The sequence below is a fragment of the Leptonychotes weddellii genome, chromosome 5 (assembly GCF_054177405.1).
Source record: "Leptonychotes weddellii isolate Sample4059 chromosome 5, ASM5417740v2, whole genome shotgun sequence".
Classification (NCBI taxonomy): domain Eukaryota; kingdom Metazoa; phylum Chordata; class Mammalia; order Carnivora; family Phocidae; genus Leptonychotes; species Leptonychotes weddellii.
This window is the reverse complement of record NC_138373.1, coordinates 90,048,786-90,066,370: the sequence shown is the minus strand read 5'-3', so window position 1 is coordinate 90,066,370 and position 17,585 is coordinate 90,048,786. Positions and strand designations below refer to the sequence as shown.

The window sequence follows — 17,585 nt, the reverse complement described above, 5'->3', positions numbered from 1 at the left end:
TATTGTTCCTAGTCTTTTCTTCCTTTTTTTTTTTTTTAAAGATTTTATTTATTTATTTGAGAGAGAGAATGAGAGAGAGAGTACATGAGAGGGAGGAGAGTCAGAGGGAGAAGCAGACCCCCAGCTGAGCGGGGAGCCCGATGTGGGACTCGATCCCGGGACTCCAGGATCATGACCTGAGCCGAAGGCAGTCGCTTAACCAACTGAGCCACCCAGGCGCCCTCTTCCTTTTTTTTTTAAAGGCAATTTCCCTTTCAAAAAAGATAACTTCAAATTTGATTAACCCATTTCTACAAAAATATCATGGCACAATTGTTTGCATTACTTCTGACATATATTTCTATTAAAGAATCTTGACTGTGCCTTCAGAAATCATATGATATCCAGCCTCTAGTGTTGACTTATCTTTTCGAGGTACGCTAGACACTTATAAATTGTTTGTATCTTATATTTTTCAAAATGTTGTTGGATTAATCATGACATCTCTAACCCAGCTTTTTGTTAATGTTGCAACCTACTTGTCCTTTTTGGGTAGCTCTCAGTGGCTTTCGAAATTTCCAGGATCCTTGTCTGGATATTTTTAGCTCATTGATAAATTGTTTCAGGTTCTGTAGCTCCTTAAATAGCTACATTCACCTCCAGAACAGACTGTTCTGAACTCACCAACTAGTGATTTCATTCATATCTCTGTCATCAGTAAACAAGTGCCTTCCCCGTGGTCCTCACTGCCCTCCTATCTGCCAGGGGTGTTCAGTTGCATTTTTATCTCTACTGGTGGCACAAAAAATTCTTTGGTGTAACCTCTGGCAAAATTAGTATCTTGGACCAGTCATTCGCCAGGTTCTGCCTTTCCCTTCCAAGGCATATATATATCCTTTTTCAGAGGGGTCTGAAACACATTTCATCTAGGACTTTCTGTCTGTGAATCCATCTAAGTGACTATTCTCAGGTAATTTAATCAGTATAAAGTGATAGAACACAACATCCTAACACCTTTATAGTCTTCCCTTTTTTCTTTTAAAAAAACATAGCTTTCTTCCTGGGGCTCCTGGGTGGCACAGTCAGTTAACCGCCCAACTCTTGTTTCTGGCTCAGGTCGTGACCTCAAGGTCCTGAGATTGAGCCTCGAGGTGGGCTCCCTGCTCCTCCCTGCTCCTCCCCCCATCCCCCAAAACCATATCTTTCTATTTCTGTGTTTCGTGCTTAAAATATGTAGATACCCAGGGACATTTCAATGACAGTTGCTGTAAATGGCTTTTCACATTCCTGTAAGATAGCTGCATTATAATTGATTCTTTGAGCATCCAGAAAATTGTCTTAAATTCCTTTCTGAAGTAAGGTTTCTACTCTGCTTGCATAATTATTTGACCTCTGGTAGACTGATGATTCTCAAATTGGATTACCTTGGTCTATCTCCTAGTTGTGTTGGTTTTCTTTCCTTCTCATCAGCAATGCAATTTAGCTATGATTTGGCTGGCTCCGGGAGCCCGTCACTACTAATCACAGGTTTGTCATCCAGCTGTGTCAGTCTGCCTCACTGATGCTCCACCTCTTTTATTGGGTTTATAAACTCCGAACAACTTTTATAGCATCTTTGCTTCTATCTTGCAAGTATTACATCTTCTTTTAAAGTCGATATAATAACTTACTCTATTATCAGATGAGAATTTTCAGACTGGCTTTCTCTTTCTTTAATAATTGCTGTAGTTATTACTATATTGCAATAGTTATTATAGTTATTAATATAAAATATTGCTATAGTTATTACAGTTATTAACATGTAGTAAAAAAAAAATCCTAACAGTTTTAAGAGCAAAGGTTTTCCTTTGTTTCATTCAGATGATTCCTTGTGGCTTTAGTTCTGAGATTCCTTCACTGGTAGATTATCTGTTTCCATGTGGTTAGCTAGGAAGAAATACCCTGTCATTTTCTATTTACCAACACTGGGATGCAAAATCATTGTGGTTTGCTTATGAGAATCCTTCATTAAGAAAAATTATCAAAGACATGGGAATAAGACAACAGATGACTGTGTGACATTTAGTCTAATGTAGGGCATTGTCTAACAAACCTAGAAGAATACAACTTTGACTTATTTACATCTGCACTACTGTATTTTACAACTGTGTCAACTTAGAACTTAACATATAGAATAGGATAGGTGTGAACATTTCTTATTCTCTGTAGTAGGAAATAAGCCTTCAAATGTTAGTTTTATTGCCTTGTAGGCAATAAATTGAACAAATTTGTGTTTAATTTACCAATCTCATTCCTTTTTATTATTTCATGAACTATATAACCCTAGTTTTTCATATTTAATTTGAGTATATTGATATATGTATACATTTATATATATGTATTTATTCTATTTATATATATCTAAGTAACAGTTTAATAGACCTACCGTACCATTCACCTACTTAAAGTATACAATCCAGTAGTTTTCTCTATACTTAAAGAATTGTGCAACCATCATCACAATCAATTTTAGAACATTTTCATCTCCCCAAAAAGAAATCTTATATCCATTAGCATTTACTCCCCATTTTACCTCAGTACCCCCACTCCTAGATAACCATTGATCTACTTTTTGCCTCTATTGAGTTACCGATTCTGGACATGTCAGATCAATGGACTCAAATAATATGTGGTCTTTTATGACTGGCTCCTTTCACTTAGCATAATGTGCTCAAGATTCATCCATGTTATAGCCTGTATTCATACTCCATTCTTTTTTCATCCCCCAGTAATATGCCATTGTATGGGTGTACCACTTTTTACTTTTCCTTTCCTCTGTTCATGGCTGTTCCAAATAACACTGCTATGAACATTCATGGATAAGTTTTTGTTTAAATGTATGTTTTCATTTCTGTTGCACATGTACATCGGAGTGCATTTGCCAGGTCATAGATGTTAACTTTGTATTTAACTTTGTGAGGAACTGCTAGACTATTTACCAAGGTAGCTGCTCCATTTTACATTTACATTCACAGCAGTATTTGAGGGTCCAGTTTCTCCGCATCCTCACCAACACTTGTCTTTTTTGACAATCTTTCTGTTGTTTTAATTACAGCCATACGAGTGGGTATAAAATGGTATCTCAGTATGGTTTTGATTTGCATTTCCCTAATGGCTAATGATGGTTAACATCTTTTCATCTGCATATTGGCTACTTCTTTATCTTCTTCAGAGAAATGTCTATTCAGATTCCTTGACCAGTTTTTAATTATTTTTATTATTGAGGGGTTTTATTATTTTATTATTGAGTTGTAATAGTTCTCTGTATATTCTAGCTACAAGTTGTTTAACAGATAACATGATTTATAAACATTTCCAACCTTTCTGTGGGTTGTTGTTTCCCATTCTTGATGGTGTCCTTTTGAGCACAAGTGTTTTTAAATTTGATGAAATCCAACTTATCTATTTTGTTGTTGTTGCTTGAGCTTATATCTAAGAAGGCTTTGCCTAACTCAAATTTTCTTTTAAACTGGCTTTTTCAAGTGTCTGGTTGCCTTATTAAACAGTTATATAAACCTTTATTTTCACTGTGTATTTGTATGAGGATTAAATTTTTAGTATTTTTAAAATTGTACTTTGTTACAGTTTATGTTAACAGTAATTTGGAAGCCATTTAGAATTTGATTTCTTATACTTGATCACTGGGCACTGGGCACTTGATCAAATCACAAGGCAGATCAATGAAGTATTGGAGAATCATCATTATCAGAATATACTGGCAATAAGTTCCTTATTGTATTAGCTGCCAGGAATTTGATGTGACTGATCAATAAATTTTCCAACCCATAATTAATTGAGATTGTGTGGATCAGTTGAATGGTATGACATTGAATTATAAACATTTCTATTTTAGACCCGAGAAGAAAAGTGTAAGTAGAATTTAAAGAATGGAGGAGGGGCGCCTGGGTGGCTCAGTCAGTTAAGCGACTGCCTTCGGCTCAGGTCATGGTCCTGGAGTCCCTGGATCGAGTCCCGCATCGGGCTCCCTGCTCGGCGGGGAGTCTGTTTCTCCCTCTGACCCTCCACCCTCTCATGTGCTCTCTCTCATTCTCTCTCTCTCAAATAAATAGATAAAATCTTTAAAAAAAAAAAAAAAAGAATGGAGGAGATACTATGGGTTGTACAGCTTTCTCTTGACAAGCGAGTTTCCCCGGGCTCAGTTGTCCAAGCCAGATAACCTAGTAGTCATGATTGGCTACTACCTTCCTTTCATCCCTCACCTCTAAGCGGTCACGTCGTTCTGTATCTTTGATCTGAATGTCGCTAGGATTTTTTCACAATATCCATCCCTGCTGCTACCATTTTCATCAAGGTTCTCATGGTCTCTCACATGCATTACTGAAATCCTCCTAACTTGTCTCTCTCCCCACAGTTTGCTCTCCTCAGATCCATCTTCCACACTATTTCCAGATGACATTTCTCACTGGCTTAATATTTAAAAGGTCAGTGGTTTCCTGTACCCTTTAGGATAAGGAGTAAGGAATTTGACCATGGTCGTTCTCTTCAGGCTCATCTCTTGAAACCCCTCTGCCCTTCCTCCCTAACCTTAGACATTAACCATCCTAACCTGCTTTAATTCCCTAAATGCACCATTGCTTTTTACCCTAGAGTCTTTTTACATGTTACTTTCCAGTCCTATAATGCCCTTTCCTTCATTCTTTAGCCATTGTTGGTTCTGGAAGATCTTGCCAGAACCTTCTCAAGCCTGTTTCCTGAACCACCACCACATAACACCTCAGAATCCTGGGACCCTCACAGACCCCCATGCGTTCTATTTACCTATGCTGTCTCTCAGTGTAAGCCCAACCCATTCATGAAGGCTCAAGGTAAGTGCTAACTCTTGCAGAGAGGTTTTCCTGGCATAAACCTAGTGACTGCTGCCCACTCACAGGCTGTATAGTGATTTCCACCGTGAATTGCTTCAGTAAGATTGCTCTTTTCTTGACATTCAGGATCTGATGGTGTGACTTGGGAGGGAGGGAGAGAGAGCCTGCAGCCTGGTGGCTTTGCAGTGAGCGTTCATCAGAGGAGCACGTCCAGGGTATGTGGCCGGGGTGACCTCAGGGCTCGTGTCTTCCCTTTAAGAAGAGAGGGGACTGCTTCACAGAAGTAGATCTCAGAAAGTTGGATAGGAGTGTGTTCTAAAAGCAGACTGAGGCTACTGCATGTATTTGCTCAAAGCTCTGTGAGCAGCAGCTGTCCTGGTGGCTCCTAACATCATTTCATTCTCTTACTAGGTTTCTGCTCAGAGCCTGGCACAAAATAAATCCTGAGAATATTGTTGGATGAGTGAATGGTGATCCTGGTTAACTGCCCCCCCCCCCCCCCCGGCCCGGGGGAAAAGGAGTGAGCCTTGTTGAGGTGCCCTTCTGGGGGGGGGGGGGGTGTCGCACACCTGCTATCCCCGCCAGGAACACCAGAAATGTGATTGTAATTGTCACTTGCAGCCTCCTCCCCACCCAGTGCCTTGTTCAATTTTGTGTCTTCAAAAATATCTGTAAGGGTTTGCTTACTTGTAACTTCTTAAAGGCAACAAAATGTTTCCTTGAGAATGATGGGATTTATGCTGTGGGGTATCTGGTTAACTTGCATGATTAAATATAATACAGGAAAATACAAATATAGCACCGTGGTTCTGGCATTAATTTTCAGTTCCGTCCCTAGCGAGGTGGTGAAGCGCTTAGCCAGGAGCATCAAAGGGAACTCTGTCTGGGGACCGTCTCTCTGCCTCCTGTTTTGTCAGCTTGGCTCTCCTTCCCTCCTGGGTCTTTCACAATTCTTGCACCTTTGAATGCCCACATAGCTGTGGCTGTAGTGTTGTTTATATAACTCACAAGAGATTCTCTATTACCTTCTTTGTAATTGCTCTAAATTTAAAGTACTTTAAAAAAAATTTTTAAATTAAGAAAATTTTGCCCTCATATGTCCAAATCCCTCCATCCCTCTCATCCCACATGGAATTTCTGTAGGAACAAGGGCCAGGACAGAAGTTTTTATGTACTGAAACAGGGACAAAAAATAAAAGTAAAAATAAAAAAATGCCACGGTAGTGATTTTGGCAATTTGGGGATTGAAAATTTTGCACTTGAAAATTTGGGGGTTGGATTTGAGAGTGGAAAACGAGAGCCAAGGATTGAGGCATGAGTTTGTAGCAGGAATTCTGAACTAAAAGGATAAAATCAAGGGCAGGTTGAATATAGAAGAGGCGGAAGATGGGGCTGAGGGCCAACATAATTGTCTACATCTGCACTGCCCACTACAGGAGCTGAGAGTCACATAAGGCTCCTACTGAGCACTTTAAATGTGGCTAGTCTGAATTGAGGTGTGCTGTGAGGATAAATAAAGACTACCTGGGATTTTGAAGATGAAATCCTGTAAGAAAAAAATAAATTAAAATATACCACTAATAAATTTTATACTGATTATATGTTGAGATGATATTTTGAGTATATCCATCGAAACAAGATATATTACTAAAATTAATTTATCATGTTTCATTCTACTTTTTTTAAATGTAGCTAATAGAAAATTTGAAACGGTGCATGTTTTTATTGTATTTCCATTGGACAGCACTGGCCTAGACCAAATACTGGGGCTCTTTGCCTGAGGAGGGCGAAGGATGAACGGGCTGGTGAGGAATAAATGGTGTGTAGAGCCCACCCCATGCCCTCCACAGCCTTCCTCTGCCTCAGGCTTGGGTGGTTTCTTCTAAGCCGCCAACTCATATTTTCAAGTGGTGGGAGGACTTGTACTGCACTCCACCTTTGGGTGTGAAGACTAACTTTGAATTTGAGTCCCATCTGAACAAAATGTCCTTTAGAACCCAAGATCATGGACGTTCATGACACTTCTTGTAAATTACCACCCCTAATTGTGCCCTGACTACAGCCATCTGGGGCTTGATGATTTTACTCCAGCGGGGTTGTCAGACCTACATGTGTCCCTAAAACACTTGGGAATCACACTGAAGTATCAGTTCTGGGGTCCAATGCCCAAAGATTCTGCTCCCATGGTTTTGGTGCACTGCACTTGAGAAGTGATGGGAGAGGTTATGTGCACCTTGTTCTGTCGCAGAATCGTCTTTTGGCCCAGGATTTACTCACCTGTTTATATAAGTCTCTTTAGAAATGTGATTCTTCGACATTCAATCTTGTAAATCCTGGATTCAAAATAAGAACAAAAGCCCAAGTTAAGTATGGCTTCTGCATAAGGGTGGAGCGTGCAGAAGAGAATACACAATGATCCACTCTTAAGGCCCCTTTCTGCAGCTGCTGCCTAGTAATTGGGTTTCCATCTGACAGATTGGAAGGGGACAGGATGTAAAGCCATGTATACTTGATGGAAGTTTTGCCTTTATAATATTGTAAATGGTTGTCTTTCAAATCCAGGAAATAGATAGACTGGGATTTTCAGTGAACGAATATAAAGGCCCCCTATCAGCATCATGTATTTTCATGAGATGTGGCCTTGGATAAGCAAGTGGAATATATCTACTTAAGTGGGTAGATGTATTTCTGCTGTTTGGAAATCTAGGTAAAGGCTTGTATTACTTTGTAGGAAAATATCAGGATAGGAAATACTAAGATGAAGGTAGAACTCAGCATCTTTCTTCTAAGGAAGCTTCTTTTCTTTCCATTTTCAGTTGATAGTTTCAAAGAGGCACAAAAAAAGCCTTAGATTTTGATCATGACAACCTCAGGGCACTACGTCTTCCTAATCTTTATAACTCTTGGAACCCCTAACATAAGGACTATTTCATAATAAACTGTGAACAAATTGAACTCAAATTTAAATTATTATTTTAAAATGTATCGTGTGTTTCAATTGGGCTATGCAAAATGAGCTACTCTGTTCTTGCTTTAACAACTGGCAGGGCTTTGAGTTAGGGGGTCCCCCATACGTGTGGTTTTTTTTAAAAAAGAAACTGAAGTTATTCTGATTTTTTTTTTTTTTTTTTGAAAGATTTTATTTATTTATTTGAGAGAGAGCACACGAGAGGGAGGAGCAGACTCCCCGCTGAGCAGGGAGCCCGATGCGGGACTCGATCCCAGGACTCCAGGACCATGACCTGAGCCGAAGGCAGTCGCTTAACCAACTGAGCCACCCAGGCGCCCTCTGATTTTTAAAGTAGCGATGGGGCGCCTGGGTGGCTCAGTCGTTGGGCGTCTGCCTTCGGCTCAGGTCATGATCACAGGGTCCTGGGATCGAGTCCCGCATCGGGCCCCCTGCTCAGTGAGGAGTCTGCTTCTCCCTCTCCCACTCCCCCTGCTTGTGTTCCCTCTCTCGCTGTGTCTCTCTCTGTCAAATAAATAAATAAAATCTTTAAAAATAAATAAATAAATAAAGTAGCGATTACCAAACTAGGGTGACTCTCAGAATCACCCAGGGAAGTATGTTACAGGTAAAGATTTCCTGGTTCATGTCTCAGAAGTTCTGAAAGAATAGTTGGGTGAGAGAGTCTTTGACCTGCAGCCTAATTGGATCTGGAGGCACGTGTGTGTCACCCTTTTTGAAGGCCTCAGGTATAAACCTAAAGAGCTCTCTGCAAGGGAGCTGTTGTCTCCATTATGTATTTTGTATTACGTTCCTAGAAAAGTAGCTTCTTGGGGATGAAAGAGGTTATCAAGGTCACTGAGAGCAGTCTTCCCAACTGAAATGATACTATGTAATAGTAATTGACCTAACTTGTCTTGGACCCTGGGAACTAAGGGGAGAAATACAAGGAAGAGGAAAAGAAAGAGGAAAAGGGAGGTAGTTTGGCGAGGTAACACTTGCTACCTCTGGACTTGGGATCAGTTGTTGGAAATTGCTGGTCTGGATCACTTACTGATACTTTACTTCTTGAAGAAAACTATATAAACCTTTAAACCTACATGTTGTATTTCTATTGTAATCTTAAATCCCTGAGAAGCTGATAAAAATTAAACAGTTTTCTTCTTTTTTCCTAACATTGGAACATCAAGACAAAGATTGCTTTTCATAATGAATAAAATGCCAAGCCCAACGTTTTTATTTAAGGATTCTATTTCTTGCTGTGTGATGCTCTAACAAGCATTTATATCTGTAGTCATCTGTTTAGTATGCTGTAGAAGGGATCACACACTGGCTTTAAGTTTTTGTCAGCCCTGCTTTAACTAAAAGTTAGAGTTTGTTTTGTTTTGTTTTGTTTTGGTTTAATAAAAAAGCTGAAATTCACCTGGGCTTCTCTGTTCAAGAAGGAAGTCAGGGTCTCAGGCAGGCGCTTTTCCACAAAGTACCAATATTTGATCCATTGTTTTTCCTTTCTACTTTAATAAAGATGTGCGAATGGGAGGCTGTATGATACGGCGGAGAATTCCATGCAGAGCCGTGTGGAGGCTCTGTGCTGGGTTTTCTGCGGGACACTGAGCGAGTCACAGACTCCATAGGGCTGTTTCCCAACTGCAACAAAGAGGCTAATGCCCACTTCATAGAGATTGTGTGAGGGTCAGCTAATCCTTCCATGCAAATACTTTGTGAACTAGAAAGTGCTGTGCATGTTTAAGGGATTTTTAATGTCATTGGATGTGGTTCATTAGTATACCAATAGGATTCTTCTGTGGAAATCTGGAAATCTGTGCCTGATGCATAGTAAGCATTTAGTACATGTTTGCTCAGTGGAAGCCAAACCTGTGCTCCATGAGAGAAAAGTATGTGAAATAAAGATGTTGTTAAATGCTTTACAGAAAGAAACAGACCTTAAGTAAGAAATGAACCAAGTATTTATTTTGCAGAAGGTATTATTTGCTTTTTTTTTTTTTGACAGATATATGGGTGAGAATTTGTTGCTGACAGTCTTGCATGTTGAAATTCATTTTTTTTCCTACTCTAGTGAAGCTGTCTCTGCTAATAGAATAACTATTAATGGCATGTTAAAAAGGTCAGAGAGACCTAATGACATTTCAGATTCACCCTATTATTTATCCATGGTAACAAGAGTTCTCACTTAAGCTGTATTCATTGCAATTTAATATAAAATAAGAAAATATAAGGCTGGCATAGCTTTTTAATGATGCTTCTGTGACACATGAGGGGAGGTGTCTTTCCTCAAACATTCCTCACTCTTTGATGGCGTGCCATGAGCTAGCCCACGCTAGGTACTGAGGGGGCCACCCAAAAGCAGAATCTCCAGTTTGCACCCTTCAGCTACCTGCCTGGACAACTGGAAACCCAGCAGGTATCTCTTGTAGGACCATATAAAGCTATGTGGTTGCCCCAGGCCAAAAATGCAAGTATAAAATGGAAATACTTTCAGATTTTTAGGTATTATTTTAATACCAGGTTAATTTCTTAAAACCCACTGAATCCATCCATTTAAAGAGCGAGGTGCTAGGGAAATAACCATCCACGAGACACAGCCCTGTGCCCCAGGAGCTTCTGCTTTTGTGGGGGCAGACGGACACACGAACACACAGCTACAGGGGAGCGTGCAAGCCTAGGTGGGGCTGTGGGAGCACAGAGAGGGACCCAGCCTAGCCTAGCAGCGGGCTGTGACAGGCACGGTTTGTCAGAGGATGGGACTGGAAGGGTCAGCTGGAGCTAGAGTTCAGCGGCCCGTGAGAGTTGGTTCCAGAAGGTGAGGCGAGCTGACGGGTGCTGCTCTCAGGAACTGGACGCCTGAGAGAGCCGGGAACACTGCAGTGACAAGTGTGTGGGGACAAGAGAAAAGGAGAGGTGGGGGCCATGCTGCAGACTCAGTCTGGAACAGATGCTCAAGAAGCCCATGAATAGAGCAAATACCGAGAGAAGCAAGGCAGCCATGAGGAAAGCCTGTGGCGCAAAGGGAGGGTCCTGCCCTGCTTAACGGACCACTTGGTTTGGGTTCGTGAGAAGCCTGGTTTTACTTTTATTTTCTGTCTGGATTCTTATGGGAATTTTTAAAATAACCCTACCTTTATTTTTTTATTTTATTTTATTTATTTATTTAGAGAGCGTAAGTGAGCATGTGTGCACGTGCGCATGAGGTGGGAAGGGCAGAGGGAGAGGGAGAGAATCCTCAGGCAGGCTCCAGGCTCAGTGTGGAGCCCAACATGGCACTTGATCTCACCACCCTGAGATTGGGACCTGAGCTGAAATCAAGAGTCGGATGCTTAACTGACTGAGCCACCCAGGTGCCCCAAAATAGCCCGACCTTTAATTGAGCTGGTTTGATAAGACCACTGGTTCTTATAATCCACCAAAACTTTAAAAACAAATGCAGTGAGAAGCTGGTGAGAGTCATTTGGATCTCTTTTCCGATTTCACTAAGCATTTGGAAATGGTCTTGCCTTCTCTGTTCCCAGGTGCTGAAGCAGCAAGTGTTCAGTGGTACTGCTGGGCCTTGGTCCTGGAAAGCCTGGAAGGTCCTGGTGCCTTCTACTCTGTTGTTATGGAGGACTGAGGGGATGAGGGCGACAGAGTCCATTTAGTTGGGGTTGCCTTGTGGCTTTCTGCCCAGCCCTGTGTCCTGGGGGTCAGGTCCTGCTTCCAGTCACCCTGTCTTTGTCTATAGATGGTTTTCTGTGATTTCCTTTTCTTGTGTGTCTTCTATTTCTGTTCTGTATTACCATTATGGTGTTCATCCATGTTGTTGCATTCATTCTTGTTGCAGAATAGATTTCCTTTGAATGGGTATATTACAATGTATATATCCATTTTATTGTAGATGGATATCTGGTTGTCTCCAGTTTGGGACTATTAAGAAGAGTTGTGAACAATGTTGCAAATGTCTTTTGGGAAACATCTGTATGCAGTGCTGTTGGGTATAAATAAACTCAGGAGTAGACTTGCTAGATCATGCATGCATTTAATGTGCTGCCTTAAACTGCCTGCCCTTCTCCAAAATGGCTTCACCAGTTTACAGGAGTATTTCAAAGTTCGCGTTTCTCCACATCCTCGCCCAACACTGTGGTGATATTTTTCCTTTTGGACATTTTATCAGGAGTCATTTTATAATTTTTTATATTACACATTTTTAATTCTTTAATATGTCCCATATTCTTTTTTTTAATCATTTTTTTAAAGATTTTATTTATTTACTCATGAGAGAGAGAGAGACAGAGGGAGAAGCAGGCTCCCAAGGAGCAGGGTGCCCGATGCAGGACTCGATCCCAGGACCCTGGGATCATGACCTAAGCCAAAGGCAGACGCTTAACCATCTGAGCCACCCAGGCGCCCAACCCGTATTCTTTTTTTAAAAAAAGATTTTATTTATTTGACAGAGAGAAAAAGAGAGAGAGCACAAGCAGAGGGAGCTGCAGGGAGAGGGAGAAGCAGGGTCCCCACTGAACAGAGAGCCTGATGTGGGGCTCGATCCCAGGGACCCTGAGCCGAGGGCAGATACTTAACTACTGAGCCACCCAGGTGCCCTAATATGACCCATATTCTTAACTGTCCTCAGAAAGTGTCCTGCTCGTGTACAGTTTGAAGCCATTTGGGGGTTCTGCCTGGACTGTCCATCTCCCATCTCTCCACCTATTTAAATTCTACAGCTTCTAAGACATCATCCCTGAATCCTCCATTTCTCATTAATCTCTCATTTCTTAGAACTCCATTGAAATTTGATCTTTATATTTCACAATTACTCAACCATGTCATGTGTGTATGTGTTCTTACCACCAAAGCTGTGAAAATGCCCTTCTAAAGAGTAGGGGACTAGATCTTATTACCCTTCAGCACCTAGAAAATTACACAAAGTAGTTCCTCAACATTTGTTGAATTCCACTGAGGATGTTCGTGTCTCTGGAGAAGGGCAGTGCAGGAGGCAGCTTTCTTTGGCTAGTTCTGGAGAAGATGATAGGAGGTAGGAGAAGATGGCGAATGATGATAATACGCAGGTTATGCCTGAAAAAAGCCTGCCATTATTGCTGGGGCACCATGAGACTGTGGAGACCCTTTGGAAACATCAGTGGTAATTCAAGAGTGGAAAATAGGGGACAGTGTAGGGACGGGTAGGACAGGTCACCAAAACCTAGGAGCTAGAGACAGAGTCAGGGCAGCGGGGGTGCTCCAGGGTGGTGGTAAAGGTGGTTTATACCGAGGCCAGTCTATGGACAGTGTTAGCCGATGCCCTTCCTGAGAGGACTCTGTATACAGTAGACCCAGTATCCTGTGTTTATGAAACAATGAAGGACTTTTCGGGGAATGAGAAAGGATCCTTTGAGCAGTAACATTTTTATATAAAACAAGCAAGTGCTATATATTTCTGCTTGCGATGCATGATTTTTTTCGTATGTACCTACCATAGGCATCTTCCTAGGATAAGGAAACAGGCTAGGCTCATGTTATTTCTTAGCCAAAACAGTTTTTTCAAAGGCGAGGAACAGAATCTATGTATATTTTTGTCCTTATGACACTCTCATTTTCTCTTGATAAAAATGAAGATTTAGATTTTAAGAGGCACCCAGTTTGCGCAGGTAACATTAGACGCATGCCTGCTCCCTCTCCCGTAGCCCCTGGCTTGTCAACGCAACTTCATGACTGAATTGTTCAAGCTGAATTCCTGTGTTTTCCCTTCCATTTTGTTGGCAAGATATCCTAGTGGCTTTCCTCCTGTTAGCAGAATTCATGGTAGAAAATTGGTGAATAATTCATTTTGGTTTTCCTCCTGCTTTGAAAAAAGAAAACTCAGCAGGGCAGAGATATGCAACAGATTATTCCATTTTTGAAATTTTAGCAGAAATAAACAAGATGATTAGTTTAAAATGTAATTCATAGTCAGTGAGTTAAAAGAAAGCCTTGAGTTGCTGATTACAGCTAGCTCAACTAGCCCCCTAAAATGTAATTAGCTTTTGACGTGATTCCAAGTGGCTTCTTTATGCTTAAATTTGCAGAAATTTTCCAATGCTGTTTCAGTATTTGAAATAGTTTTTAAAGAGTTTACTAGCAACATTGATCTGAATTCATATGCACTACAAGGTAGGTGATGTCTCTTGAGTTTCTGGAGACAATACATATGTATTAAAAGGAGTACGTTAATGGTGTCAACTTTCCTAGTGTTACAGGAAGGTAAGTTGCTTTTAGTTCTGTGGTTTATTTTACTGTTTTAACATATTTGGGTTATAGCCTGTATAAAAAGTCACAGTGAACATTTTTTTTTTTAAAAATCTAAATAGCTACACTGAGATTGTAACTGAAAAAATTATTCTTTATTCTTTCCTTTTGTCAACACGGTATTTCAAGTCTAGAAAATATAAGGAACTATGGGGCGCCTGGGTGGCTCAGTTAGTTAAGCGGCTGCCTTCGGCTCAGGTAATGATCCCAGGGTGTTGGGATCGAGCCTCGCATCAGGCTCCCTGCTCTATGGGAGGCCTGCTTCTCTCTCTCCCTCTGCCTGCCGCTCCTCCTGCTTGTGCTCTCCTGCCCTCTCTCTGTCAAAAACATAAATAAAGTCTTTAAAAAAAAAAAAAGAAAGAATATTTAAGAAACTAGGGCACTGGCTGACTCGGTTGGAAGAGCATGCAACTCTTGATCTCAGGGTCGTGAGTTTGAGCCCCATGTTGGGTGTGAAGGTCACTTACATAAATAAAAACACTTAAAAAAATATAAGAAACTGAGGACAGTTTGCAGGGCAAGGCCCAAATGTAAACTTAATAATTAAAATTAAATTTGCCACATTAGTGGGGTGCCTGGGTGGCTCAGTCGGTTAAGCATCTGACTCTTGATCTCAGCTCAGGTCTTGATCTCCGGGTCTTGAGTTTTAACCCGGAATTGGGCTCCACACTGGGTATGGCGCTTACTTTAAAAAAAAAAAAAAAATCCACATTAGCATTTGCAGCTATTCCATGGTCAAGCTGCTGTTAGACATAACAAAGTATTCCTGTTGCATTTCTGTTGCCTAGTTAAGAAAAAATAGTTTTTATTATGGATAATAACAAATACATGCAAAAGTAAAGCAGATGGCATGAAGAATCACTACAGACCCATTACCCGGTTTCAACAGTTGTAGCTCATGGCCGATCTTGTTTCATTCATACCGCCACCCACTTCTGTGCCCTTACCCTCAGTCCATCATTTTGAAGCAAATCTCAGATTTGCATTTCATATGCATATATTTTTTAGTACGTATTTCTGAAAGCTAAGGATCCTTAAAAAATATAACCACAATACCATTTATCGCACTTTAAAAATTAACAAGGATTCTCGAGTTTTTTCCTGCTCATAAGTGGTTATTTTTCATAATGGATTGTTTGAATTAGTACCTAAACAATATCTGCACTTTGTTTGATACGCCTCTTAGGTCTCATCTGACTGACAGATGCCCTCTTCTTTCTTCCCCTTTTGCCCTCTGTCCCTGTCACCCCTCTTACAATGTCTTTGTGGGACAACTGGCCGTCATTTGTTCTGTGGAATGGCAACATTCTGGATTTGTCACATTGCGTTCCTGTGGTGTCCTGTAGCAGGTTTTGGCTTTTTCTGTATTTGATGTAAACTGGTGATAAAGGGCTTGATCAGATTCAAGTTTGATTTTCTTTCTTTTCTTTTTTTGGGGCGGAACAAGACTACTTCATAGGTGGTGACATATATCTCCATCAGAAGGACATCTGGCTATTAGTCTCCCTTTCTGTGATGTTAAAATTGGTTAGTCAGTTCTAGGCACCTGATGTAGCCTGATCCATCCATTATGAAGTACCCTATTAGCTTTCACCTAATAATTTTGGCAGCCATTTATAATCATTGCTGGTAACTAGTATATCAAGAAGGAAAGATACCATTTTTTAAAAGTAATTTTTAAGACCTGGAGAGTAACTGAGTGACAAAACGTTGTGATTTTCCTGTTTGATGGTTCCACCTTCTTTAAAGCCAAGTCACAGAGAATCTTCCTTGAGCTAACAAGCAGATTGTGTCAGCTTAGAAGCTCTGTGAAGAAACAAAGTCCAAAGTAACCCAGTCATCTTCCTGTGAAGTTGGCATTCTCTCATGAGACAATTTCTCAGCCCCCAGGCTAAAAGGGATGAGGCAGTGTTTTTGTTTTGATTGTTGTTAAATAATAAAGCTTGGACTTCATTAAGCTTTCAGTGTGTACCACAAGATTTGTACATTAACATTTTATTAAAAATACCAGCAGAGAGGAAAAGAGTTGGAAAACACCACTGAAGTATCCCCACTCCTGGAGCGCCTGGGTGGCACAGTCTGTTAAGCATCCGACTCTTGGTTTTGGCTCAGGTTGTGATCTCGGGGTCATGACATCAAGCCCCGTCTTAGGCTCCATGCTCAGCTCGGAGTCCGCTTGAGATTCTCTCTTCCTCTCCCCCAGCCCCTCTCGCTTGTTCTTTCTCTCTCAAATAAATAATAAATCTTAAAAAAAAAAAAGTATCCCCACTCCTTCAACCTATTTCTCTGTTGGGGTTTGAGATTCGGGACAGTGAGTAGTCCCCACCCCTAAGCCTCACCTGGCCATCATTGATGATTTGTAACTGCCAACCTTGGAGGGAGAGGAGGGAAGGGAAGGAGATCAGTTGGGAAGGTCTGGGAAGGGTGTTCCCAACCAGTAGCTACTTGTGGAGAGGAATTCAAGGTGAAAGAACTCTTCATATTGGAAGCTAACTAGAAATGATTTGATCTAACCCCTTTGCCAATCCAAGAATCCCTCCAAAAGAATCTGTCGGAAGACTTCCCTTCACGCTCTGCACTGTCATGGTGTTCATCTCATTCTGCTTCTTTGTGTATATCTTGTTTTCACTATTGGGTTATGCATTTTTTTGAGGACAAGGAATTTATCTAATTATTCTATTTAATCCCATATAGGGTGTCAAACAGAAACATGGCTGGCCATCCGTTGAAACCGTGAAAATAAATTTCATTCAGTAACTGCTGTTAAGCGGGGGCAGGGGGGAGCTGAGCGCTATTCTGATTTGCGCAGAAGTGATTGGGCATTTTATTTTATTTTATTTATTTATTGTTTAAGATTTTGTTTATTTGTTTGACAGAGAGATAGTGAGAGAGGGAACACAAGCAGGGGCAGTGGGAGAGGGAGAAGCAGGCTTCCTGCAGAGCAGGGAGCCCGATGCGGGGCTCGATCCCAGGACCCTGGGATCATGACCTGAGCCGAAGGCAGATGCTTAACGACTGAGCCACCCAGGCGCCCCGCCCCGATTGGGCATTTTAAAGGAAGAGTGAGAGTAGCGGGGCAAGCTGGGGCTCAGAAGAGGCCGAGAAGTGAAAAATTACAAAGGAACCGTTGTCCAAGTGCATTTAGGTTGGCTGTGTCTGCTGGCTGGCAGTTATCATCTTACAGACACTGGGAGACAGGCCCTGTCCTTCCTGATGAGGACATTTTAAAGGAATGGCTCTCAGGTCCTTGAGAAAGACTTGTGAGTCGTGGGAGAGACATATTCACAATTGTCAGCCCTTTATAGAAATGCTCTAAGACAGGGAGGTCAGAGGCCCTTTGTCTGGTACTGGCTAGAACCAACAGTCAGTTCTCCTTGGCAGCATTGTGCTTTCTCAGGGAAGGGTTCTAATGGGGGCCAGGGTCATCCTAGGGATGCGCCTCATGCTGCTAGAAGCCATGCTGGAGCTTGGTGTCTCCTAGAGCACAGTTTTGGGTGAAGTTGGTTATGTGCTGATAG

At 41.3% G+C, this 17,585-nt stretch overlaps 1 protein-coding gene across 1 annotated transcript in view; it reads left to right on the top strand.

Moving 5' to 3' along the window:
* Positions 1-17,585, top strand: part of TMTC1 (transmembrane O-mannosyltransferase targeting cadherins 1) — a 245,606-nt gene that overhangs the window by 116,095 nt on the left and 111,926 nt on the right. The window lies entirely within an intron of this gene.